At 37.1% G+C, this 14,330-nt stretch overlaps 1 pseudogene; it reads left to right on the forward strand.

Annotated features, from left to right (window-relative positions):
• The first annotated feature begins 11,732 nt into the window (after positions 1-11,732).
• LOC110544508 (apoptosis-inducing factor 1, mitochondrial-like) lies at positions 11,733-13,571 on the forward strand (annotated as a pseudogene).
• Positions 13,572-14,330: the final 759 nt, after the last annotated feature.

The following is a 14,330-nucleotide window of genomic DNA, read 5'->3' on the forward strand; positions in this document are numbered from 1 at the left end:
GAAAACACGAGTGTGAGATCCAGAAGGCATTCCCAGCAAGGCAGGACAAATGCCTCTTTAGAAAATCAATTGGTTTTCCTTACTAAGGGGAACAGGGACTATTTCTGACAGGAACTGAACGGCAGGCTCTTTGACCTCCTCACCTCCCAAGGGAGGAGAAGCCCTGCTAGGCCACAGAGGAGGACTTTGCAGCCAGTCCTGAAGATACCTGATAAAACAGGGTCAGATGAAAGGGGAGGAGGTCCTCCCCAATCAGTGGACTTGGAAAGGGGCAGGGAGGAGATGAGGGAAGGAGGGTGAGGTTGGGAGGGAATGAGGGAGAGGGATACACCTGGGATACAGAGTTAATAAAATGCAACTAAAAATAAAAAAAAAGAAAAAGACAAAAAAAAAAAGGAGAAAGAAAATCTCTGGGAAAACAGAAGAACTGTGCACTAAAGAAGAGCTCAGATTAATGTTTATCCCCATTCTGAAAGGGGAGGAGGTCCTTCCCTATCAGTGGACTTGGAAAGGGGCAGGGTGGAGATGAGGGAGGGAAGGTGGGGTTGGGGAGGGAATGAGGGAGTGGGATACAGCTGGGAAACAGAGTTAACAAAATGTAACTAAAAAGAAAAATAAATTAAAAAAAAAATAAAGTACTAAACTTCAGAGTATTATCTTCTAGATTTGCTGCAAAGCAGCCAGAAGCCATTGTCCTGATTCTTTGCCTCTATGCTGTTTAACTTAAATGCAGAAATTCAGAATTATCTTAGGTGCTAAGAAATTTACGATTGTATACATTAATACAATTGCATTTGAGTGAAAACATTGAAATTTAACACCTGCCTGGAGCTTTTATTTGGATAAAAAAAGTTTTAGTAACTGAGAATTAAAAATATTTTCAACTATGTTTATGTTTTATTTCAATGGTGAATTTTAAAGAATGCTCCTGTTATCCTCCTCCTCTTTCTTCTGCACTCCTCCCCATCTCCCTGCTCCTTCTAAATAGTACCTTGAGTTCTTTTTAACCCACAGCATTTTATTTCTGTTAAGGAAAGCAAGCTAATTAACATAATCTTTATTTAATTTTTAATTTATTTTTTGATTATTATAATTTATTCATTTTGTATCCCAGCTATAGACCCTCCTTTGTCCCCTCCCAATCTCACCCTCCCTCCCTGTTCTCCTCCCATGCCCCTTCCCCAGTCCACTGATAGGGGAGGACCTCCTCCCCTTCCATCTGACCCTAGCCTATCAGGTCCCATCAGGACTGTCTTCATCTGTGGCCTGGAACTACTGCACTCCCGCCAAGGGTAAGGAGAGCAGGGCTGTCTCTAGCACAATCTTTTAAGCTCCACTTAGTAAGTTAAAAAATGGTCCTTGGGCTTTGAAATTTTATTTCCCAAAAGATAAAGAGACCTCATGGCCCTTGCAGTTGCTTATCATCTTGTAGAAATTTTTTTTCCTCTTTTTTTTTAATCAGGTAAATACTTTATTCAAAATTAGATATTGAAAACACAAAATTATTTGGAATAGAGTGATAACTTATGATCAAGAGTACATACAGCTCTTCCTAAGGCCTGGAGTTCAGTTCCTAACAGCCACATCACATACTTCACCACCATCTATAACTTCAGATCATGTGGATCAGATGCCCAATTCTGGAACCAGAAGACATCTCTTATCAGGTACACAAGAGCACAGACAAACACACACACACACACACAAACACACACAGTCATACAAACTAACATTTTAAAATATAAATTTTTATATCCAGATATGTCAGTTTTCTTTTTATTAATGTGACTAAACACTGAAGAAAAAAAAAAACCCACTTGGGAGAAATTGAATTTATAAATCTTCCAACTCTCAGGTCACAGCCAATCACTAAGAGAAGTTAAGGCAGGAGTTTAGTGAAAGAACCTCCACTGACAAAATGCCCCACCAGACTTCCAGTTGAACATGTCTGCAGGGCATTTCATTGATTTGGACTGCCCAGCCCATTGTGGGTGGTCTGGAGGAACACAATGCTGGACTGTATAAAGAAGTCTGAAAAAGCCATGGTGAGTAAGGTGGTATAAACCATTCTCCACGGTTTTCATTTTACTTTCTTTGACTCAGTACGCACTCCTTCCTTCTGCTTAAGCTCACACGAAAATAAAAGTTCCCTCGCTTTCTACACACGTGACTTCATGGGTGAGGGTTCCATTCTTTCTACTAGAGTATGAAGTGGGTTGTTTTTGGCTCCATCACTCATGTCAGCTGCAGTTTGGTTTTAGTGGCCATGAGCACCAACAGGACTGGACCAAGGTGGAGCTCATACGCTCTGCTTCTGTCTGCTGCATGAATGTCGTGCCATTGGAGCCAGTGAGCATGGCACACACAAGCTCTCTTTTTGTGATTGCGCCATTTGCCTAAACACCCAAGGAATGGGAAAAGACTACATCCATGAGATTTTCTTTTTTGCTTTAATTTATGTTCTCTCAATATTTTATTGATTTTTGAGCCTGTTTTCTTTTTCATCGTTTCACTCTCTCAATCCCATATCGGAAAATTATCTTCTGGATCTTTTCATTGTCGGTGATCTGTTTATATATGAGGATAGAAAGTGAAGGTGTATTGGAAACTCCTTGGATGTGCATGAACTCAACTGCTTTATTGTCTTCAGGGAACAGGTATCCACTCTTTGGCAAGGATATTTATAATATTTCTTTGGAGTTACATGCTTTCAAAATAAACTTTTACCCAATTCTTTCCCTTCTGACACAGTCTTCTCATTAAGTCAACTTCCAAAGATACCTGTAGACACCCAATTCCGCAGCTAGGGGTCTTCTACAATAGAAACGGAATTAGACTTGTCTTTGTCCTTTGTTGCTATTACTTATTTAGTTATTTGAAGACTTAGTTTTATGAGTCTTAATTTCTTTAGTTTGAGAGAAGGTTTCACAGTGTAACCTACACAAAGCTAAGATACATTCTTTATCTATGACATTACCTGAAATCACTGTAATCCCCCTGCCTTGGTCTCTGTAGTGGTGGGATAAGAGGCATGAGTCATTGTGCCTAGAGAGTTGCTCACAGATTCGACTTTCTTGAATCCATTATGTCATTTTCTCAAGTCTGCTGTTTTCTGTCTGTTCTGCTTCATGGATGTAAATCTGACCTTTCATGTTTCTGTGACATCTTAATAACAAATAGGTATGTTCAACCCAATGGTTTCAGAGTTTCCTACCTATTAATTAAATATGATTATTTCAGAGCCAAATTTTATGTTTTATCATAATTTTCATTTTAAAGATCATCAGGTAAAATTTTGGTTCATATTTTATTGGATGCAGGGATTTTCTTTTAATGACGTAGGCATTATGCTATCAACACACATATGTAGTATGAAGCAGGGTAGAAGTATGCATCCACTTGAGCTCTCTCAAGCAAATGGAATCAACTTAAGAATTTAGGGAACAGAGAGTGTAATATAGAATCTGGGCTAGAAGAAATGTTGGGAGAGCTGGAGGAGTGAAAGCTCAGGAATCTGTAGCTAGAACATTAAGAAAGAGACACTGAGAGTCTGAAGGGCAAGAGTGAGTAGTCATCGAAATCTTAGGGAAAAAACTTTCTCATTCTCAATAATACAAGAACCAGCCTCTCATGTGAGGTGCGTAGACTGCCTACACTTGTACATATCTTCTGTGAATATGCACTGATAGCCACACAGTATACTTCCCCTGCCTTCTGAATCGTGCTTTATGCACGTTTGAATACTAAACATTTATTTAGAACAACAAAGAGAGAATTTGTGTCACAATACAGAGGGATTTGCAAGAGGTGATCTGAGTTAGCAGTAGTGAGTCCACATACATTAGACAGGCTGTTTGTTCTAGCAAGTCCTGTGGTTGTAAGCTTGTTTCCAAAGGTATTTGTGGGACTCCATAATGACAGGACAGATCTACAGAGCAATGATCAACTGGGAAAAGCTAGTGAGGGAGAGGACACAAACCAAAACTATTTCTTTATATATACATATTGCATATGAAATATTCCTACCTTTAAATTAAGGCCAATTTTAAGGGTACAGCCAAAAGAAACAAACATACAAAAAACAAAAGCAAAAATCTCCTTCATACATTCTTTTGGTAATGAGTAGAGAAAGTTAAATTACTGTTGAGAAATAGAGGGAGGGGAGCTCATTAACTTCTGGCATCAAGCTTCCAGCCTGGTGCTCACAACTAAACCAGGCAATGCAAGAAAACAATCTGTTACACTGTCAACCTCAGACAAGGGTATTCCAAGGCTATGATGAAGTGAGACAAAACAATGGGAGTTCACAATTATGCCTAAGCCTGACACAAACAAGGTCACTGTGCCAATCACAAATTCCAAACATCATGTCTTTTATTGGAAATGATTGATTGCTTATGATTCTCTAGCAATCAGATTTATCCCAATTCTAGTATCTTCCTATAACTAAAATGTATCGAGAGACCAGTCATAAAACTGCTGTACTTTCTCATGGCATTCTGTGTAATGCACATTCTCTCTACCATGACTGCTTGACTGCTTGCTTAAACCTTTGCCAAGTCACTCTACTAACATACGTTTAACTGAGACACTCCATGATTACCCATTGTGGTGGTTAATTTTATGCTTGGCTAAGAGCCTGATTGTTTGGTCTCACACCAGTGTGGATATTGCTATGAAGGCATCTTTTTAGATATGATTAGCATTTAAATGAGTAGACTTTGGAAAACCAGATTAGTCTCCATGATGTGGCTGGGCCTAATCCCAAGGTATCTGTCCTCCCTACTGCATAAAGTAGTAAATTAAATGTGTTCAACATGTCTGCCAGTGATCTCTGATTGAGGGCCACTGCCATTTCTCTTTCTGAGTTCTCTCAGGTTTTCAAAAAGATATGGGGGATAATTTGTCTCCCTGTTTAAACAAAAGAAACTAATAATTTGGTGAAATCATTGTTTTTAGTTTTTAATTGACTCTTCCATAAGAAGTTTGTTGAGTTTTTTAAAAATAATTATCTGTAACATTTTAATGTTGTTGTAATCAGTGAACCCTTCAAATTTAAAACCAATTAAAAGCAGTATTGTTGTAAAAAACATTTTATGCTGTCTTCATTATTTTATTTCAGATTCTGTGTATTAAGAATTTCAATGTTGTCTAGCTTAATAAAAACACTGCTGAGCAGACAAACTGGTCAACATGAAGTGTGCTGATAGTATCTCCCAGAAAGAAACAGATTTCTCATCATGATTCTTGCATTTGCCTGTCAAAGCATCAGCAATATTACAGGAATAATACATTTTGCTGAATTCTGGTCAACGTATTTCCTCTGTCCTGTACATTTTTTTTTTTACTTGTACTTCCTGCACATATAATTTGGACAATTTGTAACTTTCCACTCTTTCACAGGACATTAAAAAAAAAAAAATGAGAACATTGAAGGCTATGGCTTGTGTTGAAAGGCAATCCTAATGGGAAATTGGTGTATTCACTTGCAACCAGGAAACCATTAACGAAATTCTATTTCAAGAACTTTTATTTGGTCATGTGTTAGTTACCAGTTGGTGATGAAGTCACTCTTTACATAGCTATTAGAAATAACAACAACTTGCGTCCACCGGATAGGTGGCTCACGAACCCTCACTGCACCCTGAGTTCTTATCAGCTCTGGCAAATCATCAGCATCAGAGAAAACCTATATTTGCTTGGCAGCCTTCCAAGAAAAACACAGGTGCTGTAGGAAGTGTGCGAGTGATACAGTAGGTGCTGATCAGTCCTCTGGGTGAGTTCTTGACCAATTACCAGGAGGCAAGGAAGCACGCAAGCAGTACTGCGTGACACTTTGTCACCAAACTCAGTTCTCTGGGGTGGACATTCTCTTAGAGTTAAGTGAAGCTGTTTTGTTAACTACTGATTTATTATGTCTCTTGGGCAAATGTTTATATATTTCGCATCTTGTTTATTATCTCCATGTTTAATAAGAGTTTTAAGACCTGACAATTTAAAGTTTAGCCTTGAATGCTGGTAATGGTCTCAAAGGATCATGAAGAATCATTGAATGGAGCCTTAATTCTGCAGCTAAAAGGATCTCACTAGTGTGAATTGGGACTCAGCCTATGTTTTCTCACATTTCACTCAACTACCTGGTCCCTGTTGTTTTCAGTCTATCATAGTTCACATTTTTTTCTACTATGATCTTAACAACTTATTTATTTTCAATTCCAAATGGGTTCTATTATAGGCACTTAGTAAATAAGTAGAATGGTTGTTAGTTTTACAACATAAAGTACTATACTTTTTTGTTTTGTTTTGCTTTTGTTTTCCAGTTTGGTTTCTTGAAATTGACAAACCCAGACTATTCATTATAGATTTTTGATGAAATTCAAATCTCTAATAACACAAAAATAATTGCCAATTTCATTCTCTCATTTCATGAAAAATAAAAGGTTTTTTTTTTTTTTTTTTCATTTATTCAGTTACCTCACCTGGTAATCATTTGATCCTTCTTCTTTAGTAAAACAAATAGAAAGACATTACTAATGTTGATACTTCCATTGAACTCCAAAGGTGCTTATGAACAGATAAATGATTATGAATGTCTTGGTATTACATATGTAAATAATTATGGTGTCATATAAAATAGGATAGACAAGAAAATACTGATAGTAACTCATATGCTAACTGAAAATAATGCAGAAGCATCTCTGAGTTCTGTCATCAGTTAACTTAAAGAGATATGGATAGGCAGCTGCAATTAAAATTCAGTGCAATCATGGTGAATAAAAGATGCCACACAAAAAGGCAGCAATAATGGAATTTCTCACTGTTAAATGGCACAGACGTTATATTCTGGTAAGATAAAAGTAAGTAAATTCAGACTGAACACAACAGATAATATTTCATTTATCCGGTATAGCACCCAGTCTGATATATACACATACCAGATCCACTAAGGCTTACAGCCAAAAGGCCTGGAACTTCCCACAGTTGTATTATTATTATTATTATTTTATAAATTTCTGTCTTTAAGTGCTTTGCCTCTTATGGACTTATCTCAGCTCTAACTCAACTTAAACATATTTCCAAATACTTGACAATGATCTATCTGAATATGATCGTTGAGGGAAAAAGTTATATGAAATTGGAGATAGTCGACATTAAGAAAATTGAGACAATTATCTTCTATCGTCTCTAATTTTTCTTAAAATATTTAAGTACACAAAATAATGTATGTATATACAACATGAAATAAGAAATAACCCATGTAGAGAAACAAAGAAGAATAAAAAGTGGAGAGGGCTAAGAAAAAGGAAGGAAGAAAATTATGTGCTTAATATACAATGTAAATGTACCAAAACATTAAACAGAGAATTTTAGAAGAGAAGACAATGTTTTAGAAGATATCAAATTCTTTTTCAAAGAATTATTTATTTTTATTTTATGTGTATGCATGTCTTATTTGCATGCTTATATGTGTACCGTGTAATCCCTGATGTTTTAACAGTCCAGAAGTGGTCATCAGGTCACCTAGAATTGAAGTTAGAAAAGGTTATGAGTTGCTAAGTGGGTGCTGGAGATAGGGCTTCTCTGGAAGAACAGAAAGTGAGTTAGCTCAATTAAAAAATGTGTAAATTAGGGCTGGAGAGATGGCTCTGTGGTTAAGAGCACTGTCTGCTCTTTTAAGGGACCCGGGTTCAATTCCCAGCACCCACATGGCTGCTCACAATTGTCTGTAACTCCAGTTCCATGGATTCTGACATCTTCATGCCAATACACAGAGAATAAAATTAAATAAATTATTTAAATTTGTGTAAATTAGAACTGAATTCATGAGGATGACATGAATTCATAAATGATAAACAAACAGAACGTATGTAACAGCATCAAAACAATGTTGACTACTATACTGGTTATTGTAAATGGTTGTTTCCCATATAGTAATGTAGTTCAAGAGATCACTCAACATTGAGAATTTTTATATACTTTCTTGATAAGCCATATAAATCAGCCTCAGAATTAGAAGATGGCACAGGTTTTCATATCTAATGACTTACACATGCCTTACATGTCAATGGGAACAGGTCAAGCCCATTATTAATTTTGCTGAAAACTGACATTAGACTTGACATTACCACTGATAACATAAAATATTCCTAGGTAATGCTATTTAGAAGAATTAAATATATCAATTGAAATGAAAAATATTTATTTTTTGGATGTATATACAAATGTTTTTTCTGACTATTTTATCTGACTGTATTTTGCAAATATCTAGGTTTTTATTTCATTTTTATAAAATTATTAACTATGTAAAATAGAAATATTTTAGTTGGTGGACATTTTACATATAAATACCACTGTGGTAGGAAATTTTTCATTTGATTAATTTGTTGATAAACTTTTAGCTTTGGTTTTTATACTATTTGGTAGAGCTGAAGGGAACATGGGTACCTTACACACTTCTGCTTGTACCAGATCATGAACAAGAATGTGCAATGTGTTTTTTTTCTTCTAGATGAGCAGTTATAGATGTATTAAAAGGCATGAAGAATGCATTTGGAATTCTTTTTTTTTCCGTGCCAAATCCAACTGCCAAACAGCTCGATGTGTTTGGGTGATAAAGATACACACAGAAGAAAATCTAAGCCCATGTTTGGCAATGGTCTGCCGAGTAAAAAGTTCAATTGGTGTGTATTTGATTAAAATGCCAGGGTTGAGATTTTTGTTCATGAAAGCTTTTTATTCTAAAACATTTCATGTCCATTGAAATACAATAGTTTTTAAAAGACACTTTTGGCGCTTACAAAAAGCACACATTTTTTATGGTTCTTTTTTTAAAAATTTTATTTATTTTTTTATTAATTAGAGTTTATTCACTTTGTATCCCAGCTGTAGCCCCCTCCCTGATCCCATCTCAATCACACTTCCCTTCCTCATCATCTCCCATGCCCCTCTCCAAGTCTTCTGATCGGGGAGGTCCTCTTCTCCTTCCATCTGGTCTAATCCTAGTCTATCAGGTCTCATCAGGACTGGCTGCATTGTCTTCCTCTGTGGCCTGGTAAGGCTGTTCCTCCCTCATGGTGACCTGATAAAAGAGCCAGCCATTGAGTTTATGTCAAAGACAGTCCCTGTTTCCCTTACTAGGGTACCCACTTGGAGACTGAGCTGCCATGGGATACATCTGAAAGTACACATTTTTAATAAATTGCATTTTTTTGTTTGTTTCTAGAGTCATTTTCAGTAAAATGATGAGTAGCATGCTGTAAGCATTAAACTATCTTTTTCTCTCTGGAAGGACTTTATGTATTAATAAATGGTTACATCACTTGTGCAAATTTTTTAAAATAATAATTTTACTTGAGCTGAGAGGATGATACAGGCATGAGATCTTTCTGTACATTTGAAGAACATAAATAAATTACACAATGACAAGTCATCAGAATGAGTAGATGATAGATAGTAGATGATATTGTGGAAAGCAGGACTAAAACTCAAATACCCATAAATTTTTAAGAAAACACCTCCGGAAAAAAAAATTTAGTCAGTAGATCTTCTTTGATCTTTAGATGTTGCCAATGGAGAAAGTTACATTGCATTTGATATAATGATATGTAGATGCTGCAGTGATGTGGATAATCTCAAAAGGTCCCTAATACCACATCATGTCATGTATCTAGGTCTTATTAGCCAACACTAATCATTTCCTATGGAAATAAACTCAAGTTTAATCATAAAATAGAAACAAAAAGGCCAATCTGTCACCCAGCCAAACCAGCTCCAGAACCATTATCAAAAATTAAAAAGCGATGAGACAAAGCACCAAAAAGAAAACAACCGACTCCCATTGTCATCTAGGTTGTCCTGTTGCTCTGGTTTCCATAAATCACTCTCCAATTTTGTGTCCCCGTTTCTTTAACCATTGTTGACTCTCCACAAAAACAGGGATCCTCTCCTCTCCAGCTTCATAGTTATGTGCATCGAGTACGACTGTTACTGTTACCTTCACGAGACTATTCCACTGTCTTCACTGAATGGGCAACCACCAAAACTGGACAACTCAGATCTTCTTCTATGCACAGGCCTGTGCTCAAGGTGGCACATCCAAAGCTTAAGGTGGTATCTCAAATATCCTGTCATCTACTACCATTTCTAAATTTAAATTAACTGCCCTTATTCATCAACCTATTCTTCTTCTTTCTTGCTCCTCCATGAGTTCTCCACCCATCCAAGTGCTTCAGCTAAATTCTTTATTCTTTACTCATTTGCACATTCTATGCCTCTCACAAATGCTATCGTTGTGCTTGGAACACACACTCACATTGTCATTATTAGTCCTGCTTCTTGCACTGTCTTTATCTAGAATATCCCTGAATCCTAAAACATTTCTAGTTTTCACTTATCCTCATAACATGTTGCATGCAGATCAATATTATTTTACTATCCAAAATTTAATTATTCCTTAAAAAAGACACACCTACCAGATTGAGGAGCTCTAGAGATTCTTATGAAGTTAAGAGTGCTTGCTGTTGTTGCAGAGAACCAGAGTTTTGTACTTGGCATCCACATTGTGAGGGTTTGCACATAAAAGCCTGTAACTCTGGCTTCAGGAAATCCAAAACTCTTTCCTGGAATATGTGGGCACCTACACATGATGTGTGTGTACTTGTGTGTATGTTTGTGTGTGTATCTGTATGAACACACTCAATTATTTAATTATAGAATACAAAGGACAGTGAGATTTATTTTAAAAGATAGACTTTTTTATTAATCTACTTATAAAATGCACACTATTAAATAAAAGATGCTTGACACTGTCTATCTGTCCTTCTCACGATTTCAGTACCTTCATCCTCTTCACCACCCAATAGCCCAGTCCTCTGTACTGAATTTTAACTATATTAAGTGGCTATCATTTAATCAGAAAATATGTTTATGTTCATCACTACATAGTGAATTTCTATTTCCTGGAGCAATTTCTCTGCCTCATTGTTGTTTCCCCTTATTTGTCCTTTTTTGCAAATGATGCCTACACATTTAAAATTTCTACATCCAGTATTCTCAGTTGTTTCTTCATAAATTTTTCTAATTTAGCTCCCTATCTACGTCTCTAAGTAAAATAACTCTCTACTGTAATATCCAGTCTATGACCACATTTTCTTCTTCCCTAGAATTCATGGGACCATAACCTTTAGGAAGGAAGGCAGTTTCTCTCTCTCTCTCTCTCTCTCTCTCTCTCTCTCTCTTTACTGCTTGTCTAGTGATTGAAATTGGACTAACTTCTGGAACTATCTAAATTCTCCGCTCATAACTACAAATACATTGTCTTAGGACGCGTCTCCAAACATTCCTTTTACTTACTTTATCTATCTCCAGTGCATAGCACTGACCTCACAGCACAGAGGATGTCCGACTATCTATAAACCCATGGAAATTCACTGTGCCCCCTAACTGTAAAACAAATTCCAATCTAGCACAATCTTAGTGAAAAACGGAATAAGTTCCACTGCTCAAACACTATTTACATGTATATGAATTAAAATTACAAATTATGCAAAAAGCAGCATTAAAATTACAGCTTGCACTGAGTAAGTAAAAGGAATGTTTGTGGACGTGTCCTAAATCAATGTACTTGTAGTTATGAGCCGAGAATTTAGATAGTTCCAGAAGTTAATCCAATTTCAATCACTAGACAAGCAGTAAAAAAAAAAAAAAAAAAAAAATGAGTAACAATTGAAGAAATGTTCTGGTGTAGAAGACTGGCGGGTGCTTTCAAGCAGAAACTGGTGCTCTTTGTGAGGACAGTGTGAGTCCAGAGGCCAAAATAGAGGAACCGGCTTCCAGGAAACGAGTTCCAGCGACGGTTTGTCCCTCCAGAACTCCAGATGGCAAGACAAAGGGCTAGCTCCGTTTCATTAGGGAGCAAAAGTCGATAATTCTGTTAGTCCTTATTGTGGGCTTATCAACAATAGGAGCTTGCGCATATGCCTACAAGACTATAAAGGAAGACCAAGAAGGATATAATGAAAGAATATTGAGTTTAAGACTGACACCAGAAGAGAAACAGAGAAGGATCATGGCCGCTGCCACGCAGGGAGAATCAGCTCCTCAAATCAGGGTACTAAATCAGACTGCTTTCCTGCGAACAGGGGAGGTACTTCCGCTTTTACTGCAGCCAGATCCATCCAGGTTCGAGGTCCAGAGGCCAGGGTCCTGAGTGTATCCCAAGACCCTGAGCTGCCCATACATGCGACCTCCTCTTTCAAAAGAATTGGGGTTTCCAGATGATCCAATTGTCACAAAGGCGTTGCAATTCAGACAGTGGAATGGAAAAGAGAGAAGCATATACTTCCAGCCATTCCTATGTCCCTGCTCAGGACCTGCCTCATACTGAGAATGGAGGTGTGGCTGTCCTCACTGGAAAGAAAAAGGTAGTGCAGCTGGATGTAAGAGGCACATGGTGAAGCTTAATGATGGCTCTCAGATAACCTTTGAAAAACGCTTGATTGTAACCTGAGGCATTCCAAGAAGTCTGTCTGCCATAGATAGGGCTGGAGCAGAGGTGAAGAATAGAGTAACACTTTTCAGAAAGATTGGATATTTTAGAGCCTTGGAGAAGATCTCTCGGGAAGTCAAGTCAATTACAATTATTGGTGGAGGCTTCCTTGGGAGTGAACTGGCTTGTGCTCTTGGCAAAAAGTCTCAAGCGTCAGACATAGAAGTGATTCAGCTGTTCCCTGAGAAAGGAAATATGGGGAAGATCCTTCCTGAATACCTCAGCAATTGGACCACGGAAAAAGTCAACCAAGAGTGAGTGAAAGTGATGCCCAATGCAATTGTGCAATCAGTTGGAGTCAGCAGTGGCAAGTTACTCATGAAGCTGAAAGGTGGAAGGAAGGTGGAAACTGATCACATAGCCGCAGCTGTGGGCCTGGAGCCCAATGCTGAGTTAGCCAAGACTGGTGGATTGGAAATAGATTCAGATTTTGTTAGCTTCCGGGTAAAAGCAAAGCTACAAGCACATTGTATCATCTGGATGGCAGGAGATGATACATGCTTCTATTATACAAAGCTGGGTTGAAGGCCAGTAGAACATCATGATCAGACTGTTGTGAGTCAAAGACTGGCTGGAGAAATCATGACTGGAGCTGCTAAACCATACTGGCATCAGTCTGTGTTCTGGAGCCATTTTGGTTCTGATAGTCACTATGAAGCTATTGGTCTTGCAAATAGTACTTTGCCCACAGTCGGTGTTTTTTTGCAAAAAAACAACTGCACAAGACAACCAAAAATCTGCTTCAGAGCAGTCAGGAACAGGTATCTGCTCTGAGAGCCAGTCAAGTCAGAAGCCATTGAAATCACAATTTCCCCCCAGCACTCTTACAGTCCCACAAGAAGGACTAAAGGGGAGAATTATGGCAAAAGATATCATCTTCTACCTCAGGGACAAAGTCAAGGTGGGAATTGGGCTATGTAATGTCTTTAACCAAACGCCAGTTGGAAGAAAGATCATTAGGGACAGTGAACAGCTTGAAGATCTCAATGCAATAATCAAACTCTTTAATATTCACAAAGATTGAATGCCGAAAATGGAATATACAAGCCTGACAGGGAGTTGAGTAGATAAAAGAACATTTTTTTTATTCAGTATACTTTCTCTTTATGTAGGAGCCAGAATCAAACAAGCCTCTGTGAATATTTTCATCTGTATAGATGCACATCACAAATTAAAATCTGATTCTTTCATAAAAAAGTGATAATAATTCTATGGTGTTTATAAATATTTATCATTGCATAACTGCTAAGAAATTTTATAGTTTAACTAAAAAAAAAGAAAAATATTTGAATTCGCTTTTGGCATTTATTTAAAAGAGACTCTACTTGATTTTGTATTTCTTTTAAAAAGAGGGCCTTGGTTTCTACAAAAGTTGCTATATTGTCTTAAATTTACCATATGTTTACATACCGTTAAATATTCTTAAGTAGGTATATCTAAATTAGCAACAAGAAAAAAGAAAAAAACAGAATTGCTAACACAATCTTTTACAACAACAGATTGTCTGGAGGTATCTCCATCACTGATCTCAAGCTGTATTACAGAACAATAGTAATAAAAACAGCATGGTCCTGGCATAGAAACAGAATGGTGGATCAGTGAAATCGAATAGAAGACCCAGAAATAAACTCACATGCCTATGGATACTTGATTTTTGACAAAGAAGCCAAAACCATACAATGAAAAAAAAAGACAATATCTTCAACAAATGGTGCTAGACTAACTGGATGTCTACATGTAGAATGATGCAAATAGATCCACATATATCATCCTACACAAAACT

Source organism: Meriones unguiculatus, chromosome 21, assembly GCF_030254825.1.
Source record: "Meriones unguiculatus strain TT.TT164.6M chromosome 21, Bangor_MerUng_6.1, whole genome shotgun sequence".
Classification (NCBI taxonomy): Eukaryota; Metazoa; Chordata; class Mammalia; order Rodentia; family Muridae; genus Meriones; species Meriones unguiculatus.